This window comes from Uranotaenia lowii, chromosome 1, assembly GCF_029784155.1.
Source record: "Uranotaenia lowii strain MFRU-FL chromosome 1, ASM2978415v1, whole genome shotgun sequence".
In the NCBI taxonomy this organism is placed as follows: Eukaryota; Metazoa; Arthropoda; class Insecta; order Diptera; family Culicidae; genus Uranotaenia; species Uranotaenia lowii.
Window position 1 is genome coordinate 196,607,920 of NC_073691.1, and position 6,148 is coordinate 196,614,067.

The window sequence follows — 6,148 nt, forward strand, 5'->3', positions numbered from 1 at the left end:
AATAAGCTTAACTGAGCCCCTTAGAAAAATTAATCAAGTTTTAGTGAGGGACTCGATAGGCTGAAAAGAAACAACAGAATTCTTCCCCCATCCGAATGGAAGAAGGAACCTCAATCACTACCGAAAATGAGATTGCGGTTCGAGTCCCTTCGCTAGTTACGGTCTGCTTCACCTGGCGAATTCGGTTCTGTTGTTTGCTTTTTTGTCCCCTTTCTAGACCCAATCGCTTCCGGTTGACTGTTTATTCGGTCCGTTTTCCCCGTCCGATGTGACCCTATGTTCCGGGCCAGAAAATGTTAGTTTAAAGAGCCACAGGCTGAAGGTTATGTCATCGAACATCTCGGCTATTTTTGTTTGTTTATTTATTTAATTTTTTTTTTGGAACAAATTAATATTTGAAGCATTTTATTTACAACTGTCTCTGTTTCCAATCTCAAGAATGATAAAAAAAAGATATACATAGATGTCAGTTGAAATAGTGAACTTTACTGGAAAAAAAATCATTCATAAATAATTGCACCGGTCGGATTCTGCTCATTGTGTTGTTTCCTACCTTCCTGTGAATCATACAAAAAAAAATCTGAAAGAAGACCAGCCATTCTATTCTTGCAAGACTTTCGAGTCGTGGGGGGTCAGTAGATGATTGTTGATGATGTTGCCGGAGCTATCCTTTCGAGAATGGAGCTTTTTTTTAACGGATACGCCCCATTTTAAAACAATGTGGACTCTGGCTGCTCTAGCTGTTGAAAATGGGGGAAATTAAACGCACAGCAAAATAAATCAAATTTACCCCCTCTTCGCCTGGGGGAGCAACTTTTCGGACCACACCTGGTACCCGGGTACGGTGAAAGCAAATTAATTACATGATTGAAATTGCATCATTTACCAACGGCGAGCTGGGGCTATGGTTTCCAGCTAAGGTGCGTTTTTTTTGTCTGAATATCGTTAAGTTTTGTTAATTAAATTGAAATTTTGGCGAAATATTAAGCTGAACTAGTGGAACCAGACATTTTGTATAAATTTGGTCATAACTGAAATCTTAATCTGAACTATGGATTGAATTTAAGTCTGAATGGATTACCCGGATTTTAAGTATCCTAATAATTTTAATTGCCATTAATTTATTTACATGGTTTTCCATCTCACAAAATAACCTGGTACCTAAACAATATTCATCGTATTTACTCGGTCCTTGTCGACTGTTCTTCAATTTCTCGGGCATCCTACATTCGCCAGATCACGCTTCATTTGGACTAACCATCTCGCTTGTGGCACCCTGCTCGTCTCGTTTCTATAGGATTCGCAGTGAACACCTGTTTTGCAGGATAGTCGGCATTCTCGCAACATGTCCTGTCCAGCCTTCGCCACCTTCTGGATACTGGTTTCGTCGTAGAGTCGCGCAACCTCATGGTTCATCCTTCGCCTCTACACTCCGTTCTCCTGCACGCCGTCAGAGATGGTTCTTAACACTCGTCGCTTGAATACTCCGAGTGTACGCAGGTCCTCCTCGAACAATATCCACGTCTCGTGCCCGTAGAAAACAACCGGTCTAATGAGCGTCATGTACAGTTTACACATTGTGAGAGGGCTAAGTCTTCTAGACCGCAGTTTCATGTGGAGTCCATAGCAGACACGACTTTCGCTGATCATTCGCCGCTAGATCTGGTGTCATTGTCTGCGGTCACCAGTGAGCCGAGATAGACTAAGTCTTCGACTATCTCCAGCTCGTCGCCGTCGATCGTGACCTTGATATTACGGACAAGCGGGTTCGGTCGGACTCGGATCCGCAAGCCAGCATATACTACGTCTTGGACGTATCAATCATTGATCCAATCATTCCTGCTTTACGCTTCCGTTTGCACTAGATCTCTTCTACCGCCGCAGATTATCTGCCGACTATATCAGTGTCATTCGCAGTGCAGATCAGTTGACTGAATCTGTTGAAAATCTAGCCTCGCATTTCACCCACCGCTCATCGAATAACACCTTCTAGCGCCACGTTGAACATCATGCAAGATAGCCTTGTCGAGGACCCCTGTGCGATTCAAATGAACTCGACAATTCACCCGAAATCTGCACACAGCTATGCGTTCCACCCATCGTCGCCTTGATCAGTCTGGTCAGCTTCCCGGATAAGCCGTTTTCGTCCATGATTTACCATAGCTCGTCAAGGTCGATCGTGTCGTATGCGACTTTGAAGTCGATAAATAGATGGTGCGTAAGGCATTGTTGGAGGATTTGCCGTTATGTAAAGATCTGGTCCGTCGTCCTGTTTGCTTGTGGCGTTAGACGGTGGAGTAGAATTCGTGATAACACTTTATAGGCGGCATTGAGGACAGTAATTGCTCGGTTCGATTTTACAATTCAATTAGTCGCCTTTTTGTAGATGGGGCATAATATCCCCTCCTTCCACTCCTCCGGTAGCAATTCTGTGTCCCGGATCCGAACCATCAAACGGTGTAGGAAATCGGCCATCTTGTCCGGGCCCATTTTGATGAGTTCAGCTGCGATGTCATGCTTCGCAGCCGAGTTGTTGCTACTTAGCTGACAAATGGCTTCCTCAACTTCACTCATCGATGTGGGAAGCTACGCCGGCGATGTAGCTTCCGCACTGTTTTGATCTCTTGCATGTGCGCCGTTCAGGCGTTCATCGGAGCACTGCGTCCACCTAGCTCACCCTCTGCCAGCAGCGCTGCTTCGAGCGGTTGCGCGTAGTCTGCCTCGACCTCAGGTTGCTTCAGTCGTGCGATATTTAACCGAGGCGGGCGTGGACTACGAATATTGTTCAATACGGAGAGTTTTGGTGATATCCGAGAAGTGCCGGATGTTCATCAAAACGTGGTCGATATGTGATTTCGTTTGGTACGGTGATCTCCAGGTGTACCTACTTGTGTGGGAGGCGGTGGTGGAAAAAGGTACTACGTACGGCCATTCGTTTGGAGGCGGCGATATCTATTAGTCTGAGGCCGTTTTCGTTGGTGAGCTGGTGCGCGCTGAACCTTCCAATTGTCGGTATGAATTCCTCCTCGTGGCTGACCTGAGTGTTAAAATCCCCGATAACGATCTTCATTTTATGTTTTGGGTATTATCTTTGTTGTCACCGATTCTTCCGAGGTAAGGGCTGTGCACGTTGATAATGCTGATGTTGAAGAAGCGGATTCTCAACCGACACATTCGAGGGTCGATAGGCCACCTCCCGACCACGGGATTCTTCATCTTTCCCATCACTATAAAAGCTGTTCCACGCTCTTGTGTGCCGCAGCTCTGGTAGATGGCATGACCATATCGGAACGTTCGTACCGTGAAGCCCTTCCAGCATATCTTGTTCAGCGCTACAATGACGAATCAATTTTTGGAGAGCAAATGGGTACTGCACATGAAATTTAAAGATCGGCTGTTCTATGGTCCAAGTTTCCAATCGCTAGTCCCTTTTCGTCGCGTGGGTCTTTGATGACCCACCTGTGGCATCCTGAAGAAGAGAATAAATCCACGCAGTCGGATGAGTGAACGAGGGGTATTCAAAACTATTAAAGGCAAGGTGGCGGTCTGAAGAGGAATATCAATCTATACAAATCAAGATATCGTACCACCATCATCTTCCTGCCAAATTTTTCGGTGAAAATGGTCTTCTCCGTTTCGGGGATATCCTTGTCCTTGCGTACAGTGAAGTATTGTGGCCTATGAAGTATTTTATAGCCCAATTTCACATAAGTTTCATTGTCCGAGATAATGCACCCAAAACTTTTGAAAAATATTGAATCATACAGTTTTCAGGCTCTTGGTTTCCTCTGAGGTTTTTTTCTGTTTTCGGTACGTCTTGAGCCCAAATCACTTGTTAGCACCCGACTTTTCTCGCCACATCCCGAACGGAAGCCGATGGTGTCTGTTTGTAGTTATACCTGATTTTTTTTTTTCGATAGCAGGACATACACGGACAGAAAAAACAACCCACTCTAGGTACTTTTGACGTAAATCGCCACTTCAGTGCAGGAACTTACTAGTAGGTTAAAACACAACAACCTAAAGTAGGTAGTTGCGCTTTAAGGTCTCAGTGAGTGAAAATGATTCACCTCGTTATTTTTCGAAAATTGGGAAAAAGCTTGAAAATTAATGTTTTTATGTCGTTTTCAATTTATGTCATGCTTCTTTACATGGAATGAAGAAATTTGAACCAAGTTATGTTGTTTCAATGATGATTTTTTCAATTATATGAATGTTTTACAATTTCATTTTTTGTTATCTTATTTTGATCGCCGCTGGGATATATTCTTATCTAAGTTTGTGGCATATCGGCAAATTGAAAATCTAATTAGAGAGCAATTATGATAGACATGAAAATTGATAGGTGGAAAGGTCAAAGCTAGAGCGCTTTGGGTAGAAGAAACGAATAGATGGTGAAACTGTGAGCTTAGGGCATTGTTTTTATCGACAGCATGAAACTACTTGTGTGATTCTTTACCGCGCACCTGCTGGCTGTTTGTAGTAAGTGACGAAGAAGCCACATTGCTACCCACAACCAGCCCAGATGGGTCGAACACATGATATTGCGTCCGACCGGGCCCGGTCGGACGCAATATCATGTGTTCGACCCATCTGGGCTGGTTGTGGGTAGCAATGTGGCTTCTTCGTCACTTACTACAAACAGCCAGCAGGTGCGCGGTAAAGAATCACACAAGTAGTTTCATGCTGTCGATAAAAACAATGCCCTAAGCTCACAGTTTCACCATCTATTCGTTTTTTCTACCCAAAGCGCTCTAGCTTTGACCTTTCCACCTATCAATTTTCATGTCTATCATAATTGCTCTCTAATTAGATTTTCAATTTGCCGATATGCCACAAACTTAGATAAGAATTTCATTTTTTGCATCAATTTTTTTTTATACTTGAGTTTGATGACCAGTTCTTCTAGTGTCTTCAGAAACTGCAAACGTCCCAGCCATGAACTGATCCAAAACTGAAGACACATTTTTCATTGATCTGTGATCTGTGGACGTTGTGGTAGTACACTTTTCCTGCAAATGGACGATATTTTTCAAAACTATATTTTAAGCCTTTATAACATATTAAATATTTTACCTCGATAGAACTGCACCGTAATTTTCTGAGGGATACTGTGACAATAGTTCGGGCCGGATATTTCAGTTCATCCGGCATTTCCAGAAGGTTATTACTGTTGTTTTTTTGATGCATCCGGGACCTTGTGTTCCGCCCATTCGCTCCCTCTTCCCAATGGTGCCCAAGCGCCAGCCGTACCAGATTTGAATGGAGGTAAACTGAGCGGAATCATCACCAGCAATTCAAAAACTTGTATCGGGATGGTTAAGTCATTGAAGAATATTGGGGTTTCTAGAAACGTCGGAAAGGAACAAACTCCAGTTGTGAGGCCAAAGCTGACATTGAATACCACAGAAAATTTTCTAGATGAAAAAGAAAGAAGAATAGAATTATTTCTATTAAAAATTAATTCTTCTGAATACTTACGAGTTTCCGGGAAGTCTTCCGGGAGAGTTCCGATACTTTCCGGGATGTTTATGTTGCATTATGTTGCTATGGTATTCGTTGGCCAACAAGCGACACCTCAGGAGTGGGTTGGAATTCCGAGGCGACCAATTTAGCTTCTTTGTCTGTAAGTAAAAGAATCAGGTATGAATTTTATTTTCAGACAAATTATAGAAAAATAAACGAAAAAACTTACTTCAAACTTTGTGTCCATATTTCTCCCGAATTCTTGATAAAGTTATCTTTTTCCAACTAGCAGCTAATAAACTGTTGCCACAGACTCAGATTTTCTGCAGAAATGCTAATTTGCATGCTAATGCATGCGTATTCCTGACACCCGCGTCTTTCGATTGAAAGAAAATGTCGGACAGTGGAGGAAAAAATGATACTTAGTGAGTGGGTAAATTGATGAAAAGCCTCTAGTACGTCAAAACTACCCACCCAAATCTTTCAACCACTCCTCGGTTCATCTTCAAATGTACAAGGTTCACCATATTTTTAATAGCTTTTTTGGCCAAGATCCCACTTACAGTACACCACTTGTGGCGATACTTCTTCCCTTCAACCGACTTATACATTTTGAAATGATATCACAAACTAAATGTTTTTTTTTTATCTTATCGTGTACATAAATGTGTAAGGGGGCATC